At 39.5% G+C, this 21120-nt stretch overlaps 1 protein-coding gene across 1 annotated transcript in view; it reads left to right on the forward strand.

Moving 5' to 3' along the window:
- Positions 1–21110, forward strand: part of MED21 (mediator complex subunit 21) — a 40173-nt gene extending 19063 nt beyond the window's left edge. Inside the window, exons 9-12 of the transcript XR_009214604.1 lie at positions 4396–4472; positions 6951–7017; positions 10262–10460; positions 18464–21110. The gene's annotated coding sequence lies outside the window, so the exon portion shown is untranslated. The remainder of the gene's footprint in view (positions 1–4395; positions 4473–6950; positions 7018–10261; positions 10461–18463) is intronic.
- The last annotated feature ends 10 nt before the right edge of the window (positions 21111–21120 follow it).

Here is a 21120-nt window from a genome sequence, read left to right on the forward strand (position 1 = left end):
AACAACCAGTACCAGCCACTGCAAAAACATGTCAAAATGTAAAGATCATCAATGCTAGGAAGAAACTGTATCAACTAACGAGCAAAATAACCAGCTAACATCCTAATGACAGGATCAAATTCACACATAACAATATTAACCTTAAATGTAAATGGGCTAAATGCTCCAATTAAAAGACACAGACTGGCAAATTGGGTAGAGTCAAGACCCATCATTGTGCTGTATTCAGGAAACCCATCTCACGTGCAGAGACACACATAGGCTCAAAATAAAGAGAGGGAGGAAGATCTACCAAGCAAATGGAAAATAAAAAAAGGTAGGGGTTGCAATCCTAGTCTCTGATAAAACAGAATATAAACCAACAAAGATCAAAAGAGACAAGGCCATTATACAGGTAAAGGGATCAATTCAACAAGAAGAGCTGACTATCCTAAATATGTATGCACCCAATACAGGAGCACCCAGATTCATAAAGCAAGTCCTTAGAGACTTACAAAGAGACTTAGACTCCCACACAATGGGAGACTTTAACACCCCACTGTCAACATTAGACAGATCAACGAGACAGAAAGTTAACAAGGATATCCAGGAATTGAAGTCAGCTCTGCACCAAGTGGACCTAATAGACATCTACAGAACTCTCCACCCCAAGTCGACAGAATATACATTATTCTCAGCACCACATCGCACTTACTCCAAAATGGACCACATAGTTGGAAGTAAAGCACTCCTCAGCAAATGTAAAAGAACAGAAATTGGCCAGGTGCAGTGGCTCACGCCTGTAATCCCAGCACTTTGGGAGGCCGAGGCGGGCGGATCACGAGGTCAGGAGATCGAGACCATCCTGGCTAACACAGTGAAACCCCGTCTCTACTAAAAATACAAAAAAATTAGCCGGGCGAGGTGGCGGGCGCCTGTAGTCCCAGCTACTCGGGAGGCTGAGGCAGGAGAATGGCGTGAACCCCGGGGGACAGAGCCTGCGGTGAGCCGAGATCACGCCACTGCACTCCAGCCTGGGCAACAGCGAGACTCTGTCTCAAAAAAAAAAAAACAAATTATAACCAACTTTCTCTCAGACCACAGTGCAATCAAATTAGAACTCCGATTCAGAAACTCACTCAAAACCGCTCAACTGCGTGGAAACTGAACAACCTGCTCCTGAATGAGTACTGAGTACATAACGAAATGAAGGCAGAAATAAAGATGTTCTTTGAAACCAGTGAGAACAAAGACACAACATACCAGAATCTCTGGGACACATTCAAAGCAGTGTGTAGAGGAAAATTTATAGCACTAAATGCCCACAAGAAAAAGCAGGAAAGATCTAAAATGGACACCCTAACATCACAAAAGAACTAGAGAAGCAAGAGCAAACACATTCAAAAGCTAGCAGAAAGCAAGAAATAACTGAGAGCAGAGCAGAACTGAAGGAAATAGAGACACGAAAAACCCTTCAAAAAATCAGTGAATCCAGGAGCTGCTTTTTTGAAAAGATCACAAAATTAATAGACTGCTAGCAAGTCTAATAAAGAAGAAAAGAGAGAAGAATCAAATAGATGCAATAAAAATGATAAAGGGGATATCACCACCAATCCCACAGAAATACAAACTGCCATCAGAGAATACTATAAACACCTCTACGCAAATAAACTAGAAAATCTAGAAGAAATGGATAAATTCCTGCACACATACACCCTCCCAAGACTAAATCAGGAAGAAGTTGAATCCCGGAATAGACCAATAACAGGCTCTGAAATTGAGGCAATAATTAATAGCCTACCAATCAAAAAAAGACCTCATGGTATTTTTATGGAGTGTAAATCAGTTGATAGATGAGCAGGAGTCCAGTATCATCCTTTAAGACATATCTGGTTTTTATAGGGTCAGACCAGTGAATTAAGTAGGCACTTGATGGGGATCACAGTGCCTGCAACTTTTGGGTCTTTAAGGATGACTTTAATATCTACCATAGTCCCAGGCAATATTGTTTTTAATTTACAATATAATTTTTTACATTTTTACAATTATTTATAATATTTGTCTTTTATGTACAATATTGTCAATGCCGTTTTCTTTTAAAATTTACTATATTGGCTGAGACGGGATTAGAGGGACAGTTTCAGAGTCTCCACTTGGCTTTCCCCACTTCCGTAGCTCTTACGCCATTGGTTAAGAAACCAATGTGGGGGTTGTGCTAACTACAAAGTCAGTGACCAGGGAAATAATCACTGATGGGTCATGAAACCAGTGGACCTACTGTGAGTGGGATCTTTGCAAGGACCCCATGTATCATCTGGCAACCATAACCCTTTTCCCCAACAAGGTGGCCATGATAATGCCCCTTTGAATTAATTCTGCATTAATTCTTAGGTATTAACGTCAAAACAGACTACCACCAACAAACTCCTCAAAATGCCTTGGCTTGTCTCTTTCCGTTGTATACAGTAACCTGAGTAAATGGCCACAAATCTCTTTGGGATAGGTATGAGAGAATCATTGTAAACACTTGCATTATAGGGTTTTTCTCACACAAGATCCTTATTGTTGTTCAGTCATTGGGTTCTGAATCTGAAAAAGTCTCAAGTTCTGAAACAGGGAAGAGATCATGACTTTTTGTTGGGAAGTGCTCTCAGGCTTTTAGTCAGCTATCTTTGTTGTGTATCATATGGCATGTACTCTTTGTGTCTGGGTTCTTTCATTAAGTACAATAATTTGAGATTTACACATATTGTTAGTGCATCGATCTTTTTATTTTTGAATAGCATCCCATTTAATTGATTCCGTTGATTGCAATGCTGCCCATCTGTCTTGCCCTTAGGGACTCATGTTTTCTTAATCTTCATAGCTCTCCGAGGGTCAGAAGCTCCATTACTTGGTACTCAGACTTTGCCGTTATTACAGTAATTAAGCCTATTTTGGTTCTGATGGTTTAGATTTGCCACCAGGCACCTTTTGTTTGGGGATCCTGTTATTCCCGTTGCCATCAGGTAGCGTAGTTTGGTACCAACATCAACGATCAGCCTTACCTACTGGTGTCTAGAACCAGCTCTCACAAGATGGATTTATTCTCATCAAATCTCACAAGATTGTTACATTTTTTGAAATTTTATGAACCAGTTGTTATCCAAGATGTTGAATGTAATATGACAGGAGAATGATCCATCCCTATGTCGATATACTCTCCCTTATCCAACATTATTCTCCTTGACTGCATTTTCATGTTCCAGTCTCTTGTGTATTTTCTCAGCTCCTGCCACTACATCTTAACTAGGACCTGCAGCACCTTTTCATCCATAACAGGCCCAGCACCCCCAACCTGTGTTATATCATGATTGATCCTAGTTTTTTATTGGGTAGCCAGTATATGAGGTGGGAGTTGCATTACTCTGTTCTCACATTGCTGTAAAGAAATACCTGCGATTAGGTAATTGATAAAGAAAAGAGGTTTAATTGGCTCACGTTTCTGCAGGCTGTACAGGAAGCACAATGCTAACAAGTGCTTGGCTTCTGGGGAGGCCTCAGGAAACTTACAACCATGGCAGAAGGTGAAGGGGGAGCAGGCATATCACATGGCCAGAGCAGGAGCAAGAGAATGAGGGGGAGATGCTTTTAAATGACCAGATCTTACAAGAGCTCACTCACTATTGTGATGACAGTACCAAGATGATGGTGCTAAGCCATTCATGAGAAATCTGCCACCGTGATCCAATCACCTATGACCATGGACTACCTCCAACATTGGGGATTTTTTATATGAGATTTGGGTGGGGACACACATCCAAAGTATATCAGGTGGGTATCCTGGGCAGAGGTGGGTGGGTGGGTGGTGGCATTTATCTTGCAAAGCAGAGGACTTCGCATCATCTTCCAGGAAATGGGTAGAGCTAACCTTTAAGAGAGGGAGAGGAGAAGGCTGCTTGTGCCAGCCCAGAGGAATCAGGGGAATTGCGATTCAAGATTTTCAGCATATTAACCAAGAGGAACCATTCCAAGTCTTAAGATCACAGTCCTTCCCATCAATACCCTCCCTGACCTTGATGAAGCCAACTTGTCTGAGTTGAGAATCATATATTTCTAGAGCTTGTTCACTACTCTTGGAATTAAAGGCTGAATCTGATCCTCAGTTTTTTCTGCCTCCAGACTGCAAGAGATGAGCATCTGCTGCCAAAGAGGCCTTCTAGCTTTCACACTTTGCCTTCAGTCAATGATTAATATGCTTAGGCTTTCCTTTTTCCCCCGAAGTATTCATTGATAGCATTTAGCAACCATCATATTCCAGTTTTTTGTTTGTTTACAGATTTATTGAAGTTTAATTGATGACAATAAACTACATATGTGTTTGTATGTGTGTGTAGTGCACAATTTGCTAAGTTTTTGTTTGTTTTTGTTTTTAAGACGGTCTCGCTCTGCCACACAGGCTGGAGTGCAGTGGCACAGTCATAGCTCACTGCCACCTCAACCTTCCACATTTGGTAAGTTTTGACATATATCTATGAAACCATTATAAAAATCAAGACGACAAACATTTCATCAACCCGAAAAGTTTCCTCCTGCTTTTAGTTTTATCCTTCCTTCTATCCCGAGGTAACTCCTGATTTGCTTTCTGATAGGTTAGTTTGCATTTTCTAGAATTTTATATAAATGGAATAATACAGCATGTATTTTTTTTTTCGGTCTGGCTACTTTCATTAAGTATAATGATTTTGAGATTTATATATCTCGTTGGTGTATCAATCTTTTTATTGTTGAATAGTGTATCCCATTTAATAGACCTATCAAATGTGTTTATCCGTTGATCTGTTGATGGACATTTGGGCTATTTCCAGGTTTGGGCTATTATGAATAAAGCTGCTATGAATATTCATATACAAGTCTTTGTGTGGACATGTTCCCATATTTCTTGAATAAATATGTAGGAGTGGAATGGCTGGGATATTTGGCAAAAGTGTTTTAAGTTTTCAAGAAAGTGCCAATCTATTTTCCAAAGTCATTGTACCCTTTTGCGTTCTCATCGGCAGTGTATGAGAGTTCCAGATGCCCCACACCTTCACCAGCAGTGGGCAGAGTCTTTTAACTTTAGCCATTCTAGTGGGTGTATAGTGGTAACTCATTGTAGTTTTTTCATTTCATTTTTAAATTGAGGTACAATTGACATACAATGAACTGCACCTATTTGAACTGTACAATTTGATGAGTTTGACATATGTATATACCAATGAAACCAACACAATCAAGATGATAAATATATTCATCACCCTCAAAAGTTTTCTCATACCCCTATGAAATTCTCTCTTCTCTCCCCTACTTGCTCCTGCTTCCCTACCCCAGACAACCACTAATCTTCCTTCTGTCATTATAGATTAGTTTGCATTTTCTAGAGTTTTATATAAATGGAATCTACAGTATGTACTTTATATGTATCAATAGGTCATACCTTTTTGTTACTTAGATCTTTGTTACTGTGACATATTTCACTGTATGGCTAAACCATTATCAGTTTACCTGTTGCCAGACATTTGGGTTGTTTCTAATTTTTGCCCAACACAAATAAAGTGGCTATGAACATTTACATACAAGTATTTGTATGGACTTAAGCTTTAATTTCTCTTAGGTAAATACCAAAGTAGTAGAATGGCTGGATCATATAATAGGTGTATATAGTATTTAACTTTTTTTATAACACTGTAAAACTGATTCATAGTGATTGTATGGAAATAAAAATGAGAAACAAAATAAAACAAATGTATACCAAAACATGTTTAATGTTTCAGGAAAAGGGAACACTTTACAATGAGTGAGAAAATATATATCCGCATTTTGAAAAAATCTCCCAAGATAAAAGGCATTTTGACAACAGATATTTGGAAATATTTCCATTGTTACAAGAGTTTATTGTCAAAAATGATGTATGTCCATCTATAAAACTCTCCTATCTGAAGATTTAAAATGTGGCTAAAACAAATTTATCTGCTCTATTTTTAAATATTTTCAAAAAGGTAGTTTTGAACCTATTTGTTTAAAATATGAACATGCAAAACCTTTTATTGCTTCCAAGAGTAATTTATTGACATCGAAGAAAATATAAATTTATTACTTAAACAAAAATCTCCCTTTTTTGCTCCTCTTTCTTTTTTGTTTTGTTTTTATAACTGGACAAATAATAATTGTACATATTCATGGGGTACATAGTGATGTTTCAATACATATACTGTAGTGATTAGATCAGGGTAATTAACATATCTTTTTAATCGGTGAATGGACTGAAAAATTAATACTCTGATTTAGTAAGTGAAGCTAACCCTTCCATTTGAATCCATACTTCTCTGCAGGATCTTTTTTAGCTTTGAGAGCCATTAACACCAAATATTGAAGTAAACTAAACTTATAACCAGACCATCCTATCATTTTATCTCATAAAATGAAGCAAGTATTCCTGTCACTTCTGGAAACACAACTGAACAATATTGTTTGCTAGTGAAAAAAATTTGAGTTTTCAAGTGAAAATTGGAATTTTGGAAAACTTGTATCCTCCCTATGAGCTTGACAGCTTCCCAATATTTAGAGACTTTTCTGATATATTTATGGTGAGACCAGTGATAATATTAACAATTGTTATTTTTGAAATATTGCTTAATGGAACCCATCAATACCAACCCAAATTTTATAAAAACAAAGCATATTTAAAAACATTTCTTGGGATGGCACAGTGGCTCATGCCTATAATCCCAGCACTTTGGGAGGCCGAGGCAGGCAGATTACTTGAGGCCAGGAGTTCAAGACCACCCTGGCCAACATGGTGAAACCCCCCCATCTCTACTTAAACAAATAAAAAGAATTCTTACAATATAGGTGACCCTCGTAAATCACATAACTCTTCTGAGAGTAAAACAGGTACATTTTTTGTTAGAATTATCCAGACTTTTTACATTAATTATATTTATATTTTTCAGATCCCAAATTGGCAAAAGTTGGAGAATTTTTCTTCAATTACGATTTTCTTCTGCCAGAGCCAAAAATGTAAGAAAACTCCTAGATACCATGGTTATATCCATAATCTTAAAATTATTGTTCTCAGCACAATGAAGAAATTATTGAGAACAAGTCCCTTCCAAAGAAAAAAAATCCAATAAGAGATTAAATATGCATTGTAATTTTAGAAGACAGTTAAGTTCCATCCTCACATAGAATGCTCTCTGACACTGGCTTATTCTAAATGCGTCAGCAAGTAATCAAAGAGTACAGTAAATACCTATTCTTCCTTAGAACACTGCTGGAACAGATCTCCCCCTAACCCTGGCTAAGGCTTTCTTTATTTATTAGATGGATTAAACTTAATTCCCTTGATTTGTACTTATTCTAATAACAGTTGATCCATAGGAATTCAGAAAGGCTTTTTCAGACTTGAGATTTAAGTGCAATGTCAGTTTTTTTTTTTTTTTTTTTTTTCAGTTTGGCTAAAGCAAAGCAAGGGAATTGTTGCCAAGTAAAGCACACTACGCAGAACCTGGGACATATAGGATCACTCAGCATTGCATTTTAGTCTCATGACTTTGCTGGGAATCAGATGCAGCTATTGAGAATACCAGTAGCATTGGCTTTAGGTTTAGTAGCCATGAGTTGAGTTTAGGAAAGGCAGAATCTTACTAAGCGTACTCCTGATTATTGCTGCAAGAACTTCTTGGTCAAAGCATTCTTGACAAATCATCCTTGAAAAACTCTTTACTATATGGAAAACGTAAAGAACAATGGGTGAGAGCACAGGCCCTGGGTTTGAACCTTAGCTATACCACCACTTACACATCATGTGACCGTGGTTAAGTCCCATCATCACTCCATGTCACAGTTACCATACATACAAAATAACAATAACATACTGCTAAATACTTACTAAATCCTTTACATTTATTATTAATGTAAACTACATGATCCTATGTGGCTTTTATTAATAATAAATGTAAAGGATTTAGTCTGGTACTAAATGACCAGTAAATGTTATTTATAATTGGTTTGCTTTATTATTTATTTATTTAGACAGAGTTTCACTCCCATTGCCTAGGCTGGAGTGCAGTGGCACTCAAGTGATTCTCCTGCCTAAGCCTCCCAAGTAGCAGGGACCACAGGTGCACCACCATGCCCAGCTAATTTTTTTTTTTTTTTTTTTTTTGAGGCAGAGTCTCTCTCTGTCACCAGGCTGGAGTGCAGTGGCACGATCTCGACTCACTGCAACCTCCACCTCCTGGGTTCAAGTAGTTCTCCTGCCTCAGCCTCCCAAGTGGCTGGGACTACAGGCATGTGCCACCATGTCCAGCTAATTTTTGTATTTTTAGTAGAAACAGAGTTTCACCATGTTGTCCAGGATGGTCTCAATCTCTTGATCTCGTGATCTGCCCACCTTGGCCTCGCAAAGTGCTGGGATTATAGGCGCGAGCCACCACGCCTGGCCTGCTAATTTGTAGTATTTTTTGTAGACACAGGGTTTCACCATATTGCCCAGGCTGTTCTTGAACTCCTGAGCTCAAGTGATCTGCCTGCCTTGTACTCCCAAAGTGCGGAGATTACAGGTGTGAGTCACTATTCCAGACCGGTTTGCTTTATTTCTTAAGGCTCACAACATCCCTGGTAGTTGTTGTGGGGTAGGTATCTGCTATGGTTTGAATGTCCACTCCAAAAGTCATGTTGAAATTTAATTGCCATTGTAACAGTACTAAGAGGTGGAACCTTTAAGAGGTGATTATGCCATGAGAGCTCTCATAAATGTATTAACGACATTATTGTGGGGGTGGGTTCATTACTGCAGGACGGGGTTCCTCATAAAAGGATGAGTTTGGCACCCCATTTGTTTCTCGTTGTCTCTCAAGGTCTCTTGCTTTTCCACCTTTTGCTATGGGATGTCATAACAAGAAGACCTTCATCAGATGCTGGTCCCTTGATCTTGAACTTCCCTGCCTGCAGAACTATGAGGACATAAATTTCTATTCACTTAAAATTACCCAGTCTGTAGTATTCTGTTATAGCAGCACAAATCAGACTAAGATAGTATCCCTAAGGGTAAATTGAGTTTATTCCCGAGAGTAAACTGAGGCTCAGAAGTTAATTGTCCATTGACCCAGAGCCTGTGCGGGGGCAGTTCCTGTGATTCCAGATAAGGCACTTCCCAATATGTCATTCTAAATCTACAAATTTCATTTATGTCTTGTAAGTGTAGAAATCAGAAACATCATAAAAGCTCAGTCTCTTACATGGTCTTAGACTTCGCCAAATTAAGATTTATAGAATTAATAAATAAGTGTATGAGGCTGGGCGCAATGGCTCATGCCTGTAATCCCAGCACTTTGGGAGGCCGAGGTGGGTGGATCACCTGAGGTCAGGAGTTTGACACCAGCCTGGCCAACATGGCAAAACCCTGTCTCCACTAAAAATACAAAAATTAGCCAGTAGTCGTGGTGCATGCCTGTAGTCCCAGCTACTCAGGAGGCTGAGGCAGGAGAATTGCTTGAACCCGGGAAGCGGAGGTTTCAGTGAGCCAAGATCCCACTACTGCACTGCAGTCTGGGCAACAGAACGAGACTCTGTCTCAAAAAAAAAAATTAATTAAAAAGTGTATGATATTGAACTTTGACTTTCCTTGAACAAAGCATGCATTATTTAATTGTTGAGTTTATTTAATTTTCTGTTGACTGTATTTTGTTTTGTTGCCTTAATATGATAATAGGGCAGAGACAATATTGTAGAGAGTTCAGCACAGTGGCCTGAAAAATTGAGGATACTAGAAAAGTTCTTTTATATATTAATTTATCCAGCGGATATTTATTGTAGCCCCTATTGTATGCAGGCACTGCTGGGATACAGCAATGGATACGTCAGACAAGGTTCTTGCTCTTATAGAAATGACATTATAGAGAGAGGAGAAGAACATTTATTCCATCAATAAATACATAAAAAAGACAATTTCAGATAGTCTAAATAACAGCTAAGAAGACAATAAAACAGGATGATTGGGTACAGGAGATGGGAAGAGATGGTGAGAAGTGGGGAAGACTTAGATATAGTTAAATGGAAAGGCTTATCTTTGGAGGTGGCATATGAGCTCAGTACTTCTTTTTTTTGAGACAGAGTCTCAGTCTGTTGCCCAGGCCGGAGTGCAGTGGCACGATCTTGGCTCACTGCAACCTCTGCCTCCTGGGTTCAAGCGATTCTCATGCTTCAGCTGGGATTACAGGCATGTACCACCATGCCCAGGTAATTTTTGTATTTTTTGTAGAGACAGGGTTTCGCCATGTTGACCAGCCTGGTCTCGAACTCCTGACCTCAAGTGATCAGCCCACCTCAGCCTCCCAAAGTGCTGGGATTACAGGCATGAGCCACTGCACCTGGCCCTCAATACTTTGATCGTTAGAGGAAACCACTGAGCCAAGAACCAGGACTCATTCAGTGGGAACAGCAAGTGCAAAGACTCTAAGGTAGGAACAAGCTTGGCACTTCCTTGAAATAAGAAGAAAAAATAATTATAAATAATGAAACTAAAAATCCTTACAAGGCCTTTTTTGTCCATTTAAGAACAATACAGGCTTTTAATCACCAATTGCATCAGTCATCTTTATTTACCTTCTAGAAAAAAGGATAGGAGTGGCTGAGGTACACATTTCCTTAGAAGTATTTTGAAGGAAAAAACTGGTTTCAGCTTGTTGATTCTTATTACAGTGCCAAAATATGTACTAGTCTTTCTTCAGTGGATATTTGAGAACCAAAATTTTTATACTTAGGATTGTCAGCACATCTGTTCAATGTTAGTTTCTTTTAAGAAACTTTACCAAGAACCTGGAATTCAGTATCTTAATTTATAAATCTGATTTCTTTTTTTTAACTTTTAAGTACGGGGTACATGTACAGGTTTGTTACATGGGTAAACTTGTGTCATCGGAGTTTGTTGTACAGATTATTTTGTCACCCAGGTTAGCCTCATACCCTTTAGTTATTTTTTCTGATCCTCTCCCTCCTCCCACCCTCCACCCTTCACCCTCCTGCAGGCCCTAGTATCTATTGTCGCCCTCTCTGTGTCCATGTGTTCACATCATTTAGTTCCCATGTATAAGTGAGAACATGTGGTATTTGACTTTTTGTTCCTGTGTTAGTTTGCTAAGGATAATGATCTCCAGCTCCATTCACATTCCTGCAAAGGACATGATCTTGTTCTTTTTAATGGCTGCATAGTATTCCATGGTATATATGTACCACATTTTCTTTGTCCAGTCTACCATCGATGGGCATTTTGGTTGATTTCATGTCTTTGCTGTTATTAACAGTGCTGCCTTGAATGTATGCATGCATATGTCTTTATGATAGGACAATTTATCCTCTGGGTATATACCCATCGATGGGATTGCTGGGTCAAGTGGTAGTTTTGTTTTTAGGTTTTTTGAGGAATCGCCACACTGCTTTCCACAATGGTTGAACTAATTTACACTCCTGCCAACAGTGTATAAGTGCTCCTTTTTCTCTGCAGCCTCACCAGCACCTGTTATTTTTTGACTTTTTAGTGAGAGCCATTCAGACTGGTGTGAGATAGTATCTCCTTGTGGGTTTGATTTGCATTTTTCTATTGATTAGTGATGTTGAGCTTTTTTTCATATGCTTATTGGCTGCATATATGTCTTCTTTTGAAAAAATGTCTGCCCATGTCCTTTACCCACTTTTTAATGGAGTTTTTTTTTCTTATAAACGTAAATCTGATCTTTCAGTGCACGATTGTCCACACTCATGAAAATATAGAAATTTATGCCCACTTTTTCTCTCTTCCCACTCTTTCCTCACTCCATGTGTTATTCAGAAGTTTCTCTTTTTTCTTTCTTACTCTCTTATATATACACACACACTCAGATAATATCACACGAATACCCATTGTGTACATTTTTCTAAATGTTTATATAAAATGTCCAGAATAGGCAACCCTATAGAGTTAGAAAATTAGTTTAGTGGTTATCTAGGACTAGGGGATATGGGGGAATTGAAGATGATAACTAAGGGCTGCAGGATTTCTTTTTGTGGCAATGAAAATGTGAAAGAATTGAGGTGATGGATGCACAACTTTTTGAATAGACTAAAAGCCATTGAATTATATACTGTAAATGGGTGAATTACATGATATATGAATTATATTTCAATAAAGTTGTTGAAAAAGCTAATAGAAAGCCAGGCACAGGCCAGGTGCCATGGCTCACGCTTGTAATCCTAGCCTTTTGGGAGGCCAAGGTGGGCAAATGCCAGGAGTTCAAGACCAGCCTGGCCAACATGGTGAAACCCCATCTCTACTAAAAATACAAAAATTAGCAGGGCATGGTGGCACATGCCTGTAATCCCAGCTGCTTGGGAGGCTGAGGCATGAGAATTGCTTGAACCTGGCAGGCAGAGGTTGCAGTGAGCCAAGATCGTGCCGCTGCATTCCAGCCTAGGTGTCAGAGCAAGATTCTGTCTCAAAAAAAAAAAAGAAAAAAAAAATGAAGCCAGGCACTGTGGCACACACCTGTAGTTCTAATAGCTGATAGAGGAGAAAAATGAAATAACAATAGTTTGATACAAAACAAGGCACGAAGAGTGAAATAAAGGAATAAAAAACAGATGGGACAAACAAGGAGTAGAAAGATGGTACACTTAAACCCAAGCATTTTTGGTAATTACATTTAACTAGACTGAAGATTCTCCTTGAAAATATATACATTGAAATGCAAAGGGCCAAGAAATAACAAGATTGACTTTGAAACTATAATAACTAAGACTGTACAATATTGGTTCAAGAATAGACATGCAGATCAGTGGAACAGAATGCTGATCCTGGGACAGATCTGCATGAAAAGAGTCACATGATTTATAAGAAAGACACCACCACAATTCAGCAGGGGAAAGGATGGTCTTTTCAATAAATGGTGCCAGGTCCACTGGGTTTCAATATGGAAAAAAGTTAACCCTCATTCCTACTGCATACCATAAAAAATTAATTTGAGATGGTCAAAGACCTAGATGTAGGTTTAGACCAGTGCAAATAAAGCTCTGGAAGAAAATATAGGAAAATATCTTCATGACCTTAGTGTAGAGAAAAATATCATAGGCAGGACAGAAATGTGCTATCTGTAATAGAAAAGACTGATAAATTATACTTCAGTAAAACTAAGAACTTCAGGCTGGGTGTGTTGGCTCACACCTGAAATCCCAACACTTTGGGAGGCCAAGGTGGGCGGATAGCTTGAGCCCAGGAGGTCAAGACCCAGCCTGGGCAACATGGCAAGACTCCATTTGTACAAAACATTTTTTAAAACTTAGCCAGGTGTGGTGGCACATGCCTGTGGTCCCAGCTATTCAGGAGGCTGAGGTGGGAGATTAGCTTGAGCCCAGGAGGTCGAGGCTACAGTGAGCCATGATTGGGCCACTGCACTTCAGCCTGGGTGACAGAGTGAGACCCTGTCTCAAAAAATAAGAACTTCTGTTTATCAAAAGACAGAATTAATTGAGTGGAAAAGCAATGGACTGAGAGAAGATAGTTATAGACATAGATATATATTTTTGAGATAAAGTCTTGCTCTATTGCCCAGGCTGGAGTGCAGTGGCAGTCTCAGCTCACTGCAACCTCTGCCCCCTGGGTTCAAGCAATTCTTGCACCTCAGGCTACTGAATAGCTGGGATTGCAGTCACACCACCACACCCACTAATTTTTGTATTTTCATTTGAGATGTGGTTTTGCCATGTTGGCCAGGCTGGTCTCGAACTCCTGGCCTCAAGTGCTCTGCCTGCCTCGGATTCCCAAACTGCTGGGATTACAGGTGTGAGCCACTGTACCTGGCCTTGAGAGAAAATATCTTTAATACATATATCCAATAAAAAAACTCATACATAGACTATGCAAGGGGACTCCAAAACTTCATGGAAAATGGAATTAAAAGATAAAACATAAACTTTATTTCTCAACATACTTCATCAGGCTCAAGATATTTTTGTAAGCAGTGATACCAGCCATTTAGTCCACCCCTAAAGAACTGAGGATCCTGGGAATTTAACCATGTCAATGCAGTCTTTTTTACATTATCAACTGAAGAAAAATTGGTGCCCTTTAAAGATTTTTTTGAGGCAAAAAGAAGTAAGAAGGAACTAAATCAGGATTGTAAGGTAGATGTCTAATGAGTTCTCATCAAAATGCTCACAGATCTCCCTTGACTGATAAGAGGAATGAGCAGGAGCATTGTCGTGGTGGAGAAGAACTCTCTGGTGAAGCTTTCCAGGCATTTTTCTGCTAACTGGCTAACTTTCTCAAAACTCTGACAATAAGCATTGTCATAATATTGTCATTTTTTTTTTTTTTTTGAGACAAAGTCTCACTCTGTCGCCCAGACTAGTGTGCACTGGCGTGATCTCATCTCACTGCAGCCTCTGCCTCTCAGATTGAAGCGATTATCCTGCCTCAGCCTCTCAAGCAGCTGGGATTACAGGCGTTGAGCCATCATGCCTGGCAATATTGTCATTCTTTGGTCCTTCAGAAAGTCAATAGGCAAAGTGCGTCGAGCATCCCCCAAAAATGTTGCCATCACCTTTGCTCTTTGTTGTTGTTTTTTTTTTTTTTTTTTTTTTCCTGAGACAGGGTTTTGCTCTGTCACTCAGGCTGGAGCACAGTGGCATGATCACGGCTCACTGCAGCTTCAACCTCCTGGGCTCAAGCGATCCTCCCACCTCAGCCACCCAAGTAGCTGGGACTATAGCCACACACCACCATGGCTGGCTAATTTTTAAATTTTTTTGTAGAGACAAGGTCTTACTATGTTGTCAGGCTTGTCTAGAATTTCTGAGAAGTGATCCCCCTGCCTTGGTCTCCCAAAGTGCTAGGATTACAGGTATGAGCCACTGTGCTCAGCCCTCCTTTACTCTTGACCAGTCCACTTTTGCTTTGACTGGACCACTTTCACCTCTTGGTAGCTATTGCTTTGATTGTGCTTTGTCTTCAGGATTGTACTGGTAAACCATGTTTCATCTCCTATTACAATTCTTTGATTAAATGTTTTAGGATCTTGATCCTACTTGTTTAAAATTTCCATTGAAAGCTCTGCTCTTGTCTGCAGCTGATCTGGGCACAATGGTTCTGGCACCTATCCAGTGGAAAGTTTGTTCAACTTTAATTTTTTAGTCAGAATTGTGTTAGCTGAACCAGCTGAGATGTCTATAGTGTTGGCTATTGTTTCTGCTGTTAACTGTCAGTCCTCTTCAATTAGGGCATGAAGAAAATTACATTTTTTCCTTGCAAATTGATGTGAATGGTGTGTTGTTGCAGGCTTCATCTTCAATATCACCTCATCCCTCCTAAAATGAGTTATCCATTTGTAAGCTGCTAATGTCTTTGAAGCATTGTACCCATAAACTTTTTGTAAAACATCAATAATTTCACTGTTCTTCCACTTAAGCTTCACCATAAATTTGATGTCTTGTTATTTCTTTAGTTTTAGCTGAATTCATGTTGCTCTGATAAGGGCTCTTTTCAAATTGATACCTTATCCTTCTTAGGACTTCAAACTAGATCCTGTTCAGACATGTTATATTAAGTTAGTATGAGTTTATTTTGGTGCAAAAACAAATAAATCCATGCATAGTTTTTTTTCATAATACACATTTTCCATGAACTTTTCAAAGGCTCCTCCTGTAAGAAACACCTACAAATTAATGATAAAAAGACAGACAACTCAATATTCTTAAATAAGTGGAAATGTGTACCTCAAAGAAAGAGAATATCCATACGGCCACTAAATGTAAAAGGTGTTCATCATGCTTAGGTATCAAGAAGCCAAATATAAACCATAATGAAACACCACTGTACCTCCACCAGAATGTCAACACCAAGTTTTGGTGAGGATGCAGAGCAAATGGAACTCTCATACATTGCTCATGGGAATGCAAATTTGTATACCACTTTGGAAAAATTTTTGTCAGTATCTACAAAGCCAAACATATGCACACTCATTGAACCAGCAATTCCACTCTTGAGTATGAACACCACATAAGGGAGTGCTTATATCCACCAAAAGACATGGATGAATGTGTTCATAGCAATTACAGTAATGGCCCTAACCTGATAAAAATTCAAATGTTCATCATGAGTCGAATGAATAAATAAATTGTGAATGAATGATAGTGATAAAATAATGATACAGAAAGAAAAATGAACAAACCACATTCAACAACATAGATGAATCTCACATACAAAATATTGAAAGAAGATAGACATAAAAATAATATATCATATGATTTCATTTGTATGTAGTTCAAAAACAAGCAGAACTAATCTGTGGTAAAATTCAGATAGTCATCATTTTTAATGAAGTATTAAAATGAATACTCAAGAGTGGAATTGCTGGTTCAACGAGTGTGCATATGTTTGGCTTTGTAGATACTGACAAAAATTTTTCCAAAGTGGTGTACAAATTTGCATTCCCATGTGCAATGTATGAGAGTTCCATTTGCTCTGCATCCTCACCAAAACTTGGTGTTGACATTCTGGTGGAGGTACAGTGGTGTTTCATGAGGAAGCTTTGTGGAATGCTGGAAATGTCTGTATCTTTAGTTAATGCTTATGTAAAAATTCATTAAGCTGTACATGTAAGACTTATGCACGTTACTGCATATAAGTTATCTCAAGAATAAATAAATGGGTTGGTTGAGAGTTATATCCATATATCAGTAGACAGAATGATGGTGAATAAAATAAGCTTGATATTTGATTTTATAGGTATCAATAAGAATTCTTGGGTGGAACATGTATATGGAATATAGAATTTAAGTGAAACTTTGTTTAAAAATATGTAATATGCTGTGCGTGGTGGCTCACACCTGTAATCCCAGCACTTTTGGAGGCCGAGGCAGGCAGGTTGTTTGAGCTCAGAAGTTTGAAACCAGCCTGGGCAACAGGACAAAACCCTGTCTCTACTAAAAATACCATGGTATTTGTATTTTTATGTTAGGGAAGCATCTTTTAAAAAGTAATTGATTAATTAATTAATTAAAAAAAGGTCTTGCTGCATTGCCCAGGCTGGTCCTGAACTCCTGGTCTCAAGTGATCTTCCCAGCTACTCAGGAGGCTGATGTGGGAGGATTGCTTGAGCCCAGGAGGTTGAGGCTGCAGTGAGCCATGATCACGGTACCCCAGCCTGGGCAACAGAGTGAGACTCTGTCTCAAAAAAAAAAAAGTAACATAATGTGAATAATAATAGTAGTATAGTAGTCAAAGTGCCTATTTGCAGAAAAAAACAACTAGAAAACAAAAGTGAAGGAGATTTGGGCTATTTGCATTTCCTAAATAAATTATGTCATACAGAATATCATCATAAAAGTCAATAGGTTTTCTGGGGGGAAAGTACCATGTTAGTATATTTCAGTGTCTAGTCAGAACAATATAAATAACTCTAGGTATTTCCTAAACTATGGTGTGCAAAATACTGTAGTCCTACAAGATGTTAATATGTTTTCTTGGGGGAAAATACCATGTTTGTATATTTAAGTTATCTGTCAGAACAACAGAAACCACTCTAGGTATTTCTAACACTGAGCCATTAACACAGCAGGTAGTTTGCAAAAGTGTTAGTGGGGCTGAAGAGACAAAAAGGTGAATGGATGCTACCCAGATATCAGTAAGTACTGGAAGCTGCCAACTCCTAAGGCTGGAGGAGCAAACGGGAAAGGAACATTGCCCAGATCCCATGAGTGCTGTGCTGCTGAGACTTCTCACACCACACTGCCACTGCTCTTTTGCAGGAAGCTAGGAATTCCAGTGATGGCTCAGGATTCTGGGAGCCACAGTCCCATTTTTGCTGAACTCTTGGCCTCAAGAGATCCTCCTGCCTCGGCCTCCCATAGTGCCAGGATTACAGGTATGAGCCAGTGTGCCCAGCCTACATCTACCTCTTTACTTCCGGATTTCTCAAAACCTTTCATAAGCTACTGTGTTCAAAAGAGAGTTATAGTTTATGGCACTTCTCATTTTATATGATTAAAGACATATTATTTTCCCCCACAGAACACATTTGTAACATCTGATAAGACCTCAGACTAGAATAAAAACAGAAACAAACAAAAATGCTGTTGTTGTGGAGTATAATAAGGACATAGAACAGCAGATTATATAAAAAACGCTTTCTTATCTGAGTGGCTCACACCTGTAGTTGGAGCACTTTGGGAAGCCGAGGTAAGAGGATCAGTTGAACCCAGTTCAGGACCAGTCTGGGCAATGCAGCGAGACCTTGCCTACAAAACTTTTCAAATTAATTAGTTAATTATTTTTAAAAAGATGCTCTCCTAACATAAATTATAAACATTTCAGAGGGGCAAGTAAAAGTGACATGTAAGAATCCAAATATACCAACATTCTGAAAACTAATTATCTTAAAGGGATACTATTGACAAATTCTTACATTTCTTTCTTTCTTTTTTTTGGAGACAGAGTCTTATTCTTTTCCCAGGCTGGAGTGCAATGGCATGATCGCGGCTCACTGCAGCCTCCACCTCCTGTGTTCCAGAGACCCTCCTGCCTCAGCCTCTTGAGTAGCTGGGACTACAGGCGCCTGCCACCACACCCGGCTAATTTTTGTATTTTTAGTAGAGACGGGGTTTCGCCATGTTGGCCAGGCTGGTCTCAAACTCCTAACCTCAGGTGATCTGCCGGCCTCAGGCTCCCAAAGTGCTGGGATTACAGGCGTGAGCCACCGTGCCCAGCTAAAATTCTTGCATTTTTTGAGTCTTGTGTTAATGGTCATTTATTATTTTGATAGCTCATTATATGACCACCTTCCTCTTTGGGAGAGTCACAAAGGGAAATATAAGGAATGCCAGTCTCTGTTTACTACATGGAAGCTTCAGGGGAATGATAGCCTTTCTCCTTTTTCTTTTTTTTTTTTTAGACGGAGTCTTGCTCTGTCTTCCAGAGTGCAGTGGCATAATCTCGGCTCACTGCAACCTCCACCTCCTGGCTTCAAGCCATTCTCCTGCCTCAGCCTCCCGAGTAGCTGGGATTATAGGCAACTGACACCACGCCTGGCAAGTTTTTGTATTTTTAGTAGAGATGGGGTTTCACCATGTAGGTCAGGCTCGTCTTGAACTCCTGATCTCATGCAGTCCACCTGCCTTGCCTCCCAAAGTGCTGGGATTACAGGCACGAGCCACCCTGCCTGGCCCAGCCTTTCTCCTTAATTCTGGTAGCTAGAGCATGGACTGTAACATGAGTATAGTTACTTTATCTACAGAGACATTGTAAGTTCAGAGGCATGAGAGTTAGCATCCAGAGGCAGCTGACACCAGCAGCACAGCTGTCTCTCCCGCAGGATCATTGCCAGCAGAACATCCTACACCAATGGCTCTTTGGGCAGGATCTTGGCTGTGCTTTGTCTGTCTAGCTTCATGCCCAAGTTTGGTAAGTTTTCTTGCTTATTGTGCAACCTTTAACTCTTCCCAAAATTATTTTTCTCCTTAACTGAGCCAGATTTATTTTCTGTTGTTTACAACCAATAACTCTAACTAAAACATTCTTAGAAAGTAGAGAAAACCAAAATGGTAAATAATATTCAAAAAATTTTTTTCTAACCAACAAGAAAGAAAAGATTGGTTATATGGGAGAAAGTTACTATGAAATAATAGCATTCTAACAGAATGTATAGGTTTAAAAAAGCAGATTTGTAAAGATTCAGAAAAACACTATATGATATGGTTTGGCTGTGTCCCACCCAAATCTCATCTTGAATTGTAGCTTGCATAATTCCCATATGTTGTGGGAAGGGCCCAGTGGGAGATAATTGAATCATGGGGGCAGTTTCCCCCACACTGTTCTTGTGGTAGTGAATAAGTCTCACGAGATCTGATGGCTTTGTAAGGGGTTTCCCCCTTCACTTGGCTCTCTCATTCTCTCTTGCCTGCTGCCATGTAAGACATGCCTTTGCTTCTCATTTGCCTTCCACCATGACCATGAGGCCTCCTCAGCCATGTGGAACTGTGAGTCCATTAAACCTCTTTCCTTTATAAATTACCCAGCCTAGGGTATGCCTTTATTAGCAGCGTGAGAACAGATGAATACAGCATATGTAACAGAAAAAAAGGGAAAAAATTATAAAATGATATCTGACTGTATAAATGTGAATAAACCAAAAGAAAAGGAAGTAGGGGAGACATGTAAAAAGACTGGGACAGCTGCAATAAGGTGCTCTGTAAACTGCCCTGATATACAATGAGTAGAAGAATGAAAAGAGAATGTGTCCCAATATAAATGTGTCTGTAAGGAGAAGGTAGGTATTATGGTCTCCATCTTGATCTCATCTTCAGGGATGATGTACTCATTCCCAAGCTGCTGGCTTATAGGTGCATCCTTCATTTGAAATTGCCCTTGGCTGCAGGGGACCACCCTGATCCAAGATTACAATGCCTCCCGGGTGTGGCTCATGCAAGGATAAAAAAATCCTGGCCCCAGCTGGGGCGGTGGCTCACGCCTGTAATCCCAGCATTTTGGGAGGCCGAGGTGGGCAGTTCATGAGGTCAGGAGATAGAGACCATCCTGGCTAACACGGTGAAACCCCGTCTCTACTAAAAATACAAACAAATTAGCCAGGCGTGGTGGCAGGTGCCTGTAGTCCCAGCTACTCGGGAGGCTGAGGCAGGAGAATGGCATGAACCCGGGAGGCGGAGCTTGCAGGGAGCCGAGATTGCACCACCACACTCCAGCCTGGGCAACAGAGTGAGACTCGTCTCAAAAAAAAATACATATATATATATCTTTATATAAAAAAAAGATATATATATGTAAAGATATATATATCCTGGCTCCTTTCCCCAATTTGGGAAAACTCTAAAGAACCACTCTAGCTCCAGGGCAACCTGTAGGATCAGCTGGGCCTCAGTTACAACCACTCCTCCCACTTCTCCATCTGCCTAATCCTCCCTTGTTTTCTTCCTTACAGGTGTCTCTCCCCAGATCACTCACCAATGAACCTTTTGCATGAAACTGCTCATCTCAGAAACTGTTTTTAAGACAAAGATTGAAGTCCAAAATAAACGTAAACTTGTAAATCTTCTTCCCCTCCTCCTCCTCCTCTTTCTTCTTCTTCTCCTTCTTCC

The sequence above is a fragment of the Hylobates moloch genome, unplaced genomic scaffold (genome assembly GCF_009828535.3).
Source record: "Hylobates moloch isolate HMO894 unplaced genomic scaffold, HMol_V3 SCAFFOLD_8, whole genome shotgun sequence".
NCBI classification, from domain to species: Eukaryota; Metazoa; Chordata; class Mammalia; order Primates; family Hylobatidae; genus Hylobates; species Hylobates moloch.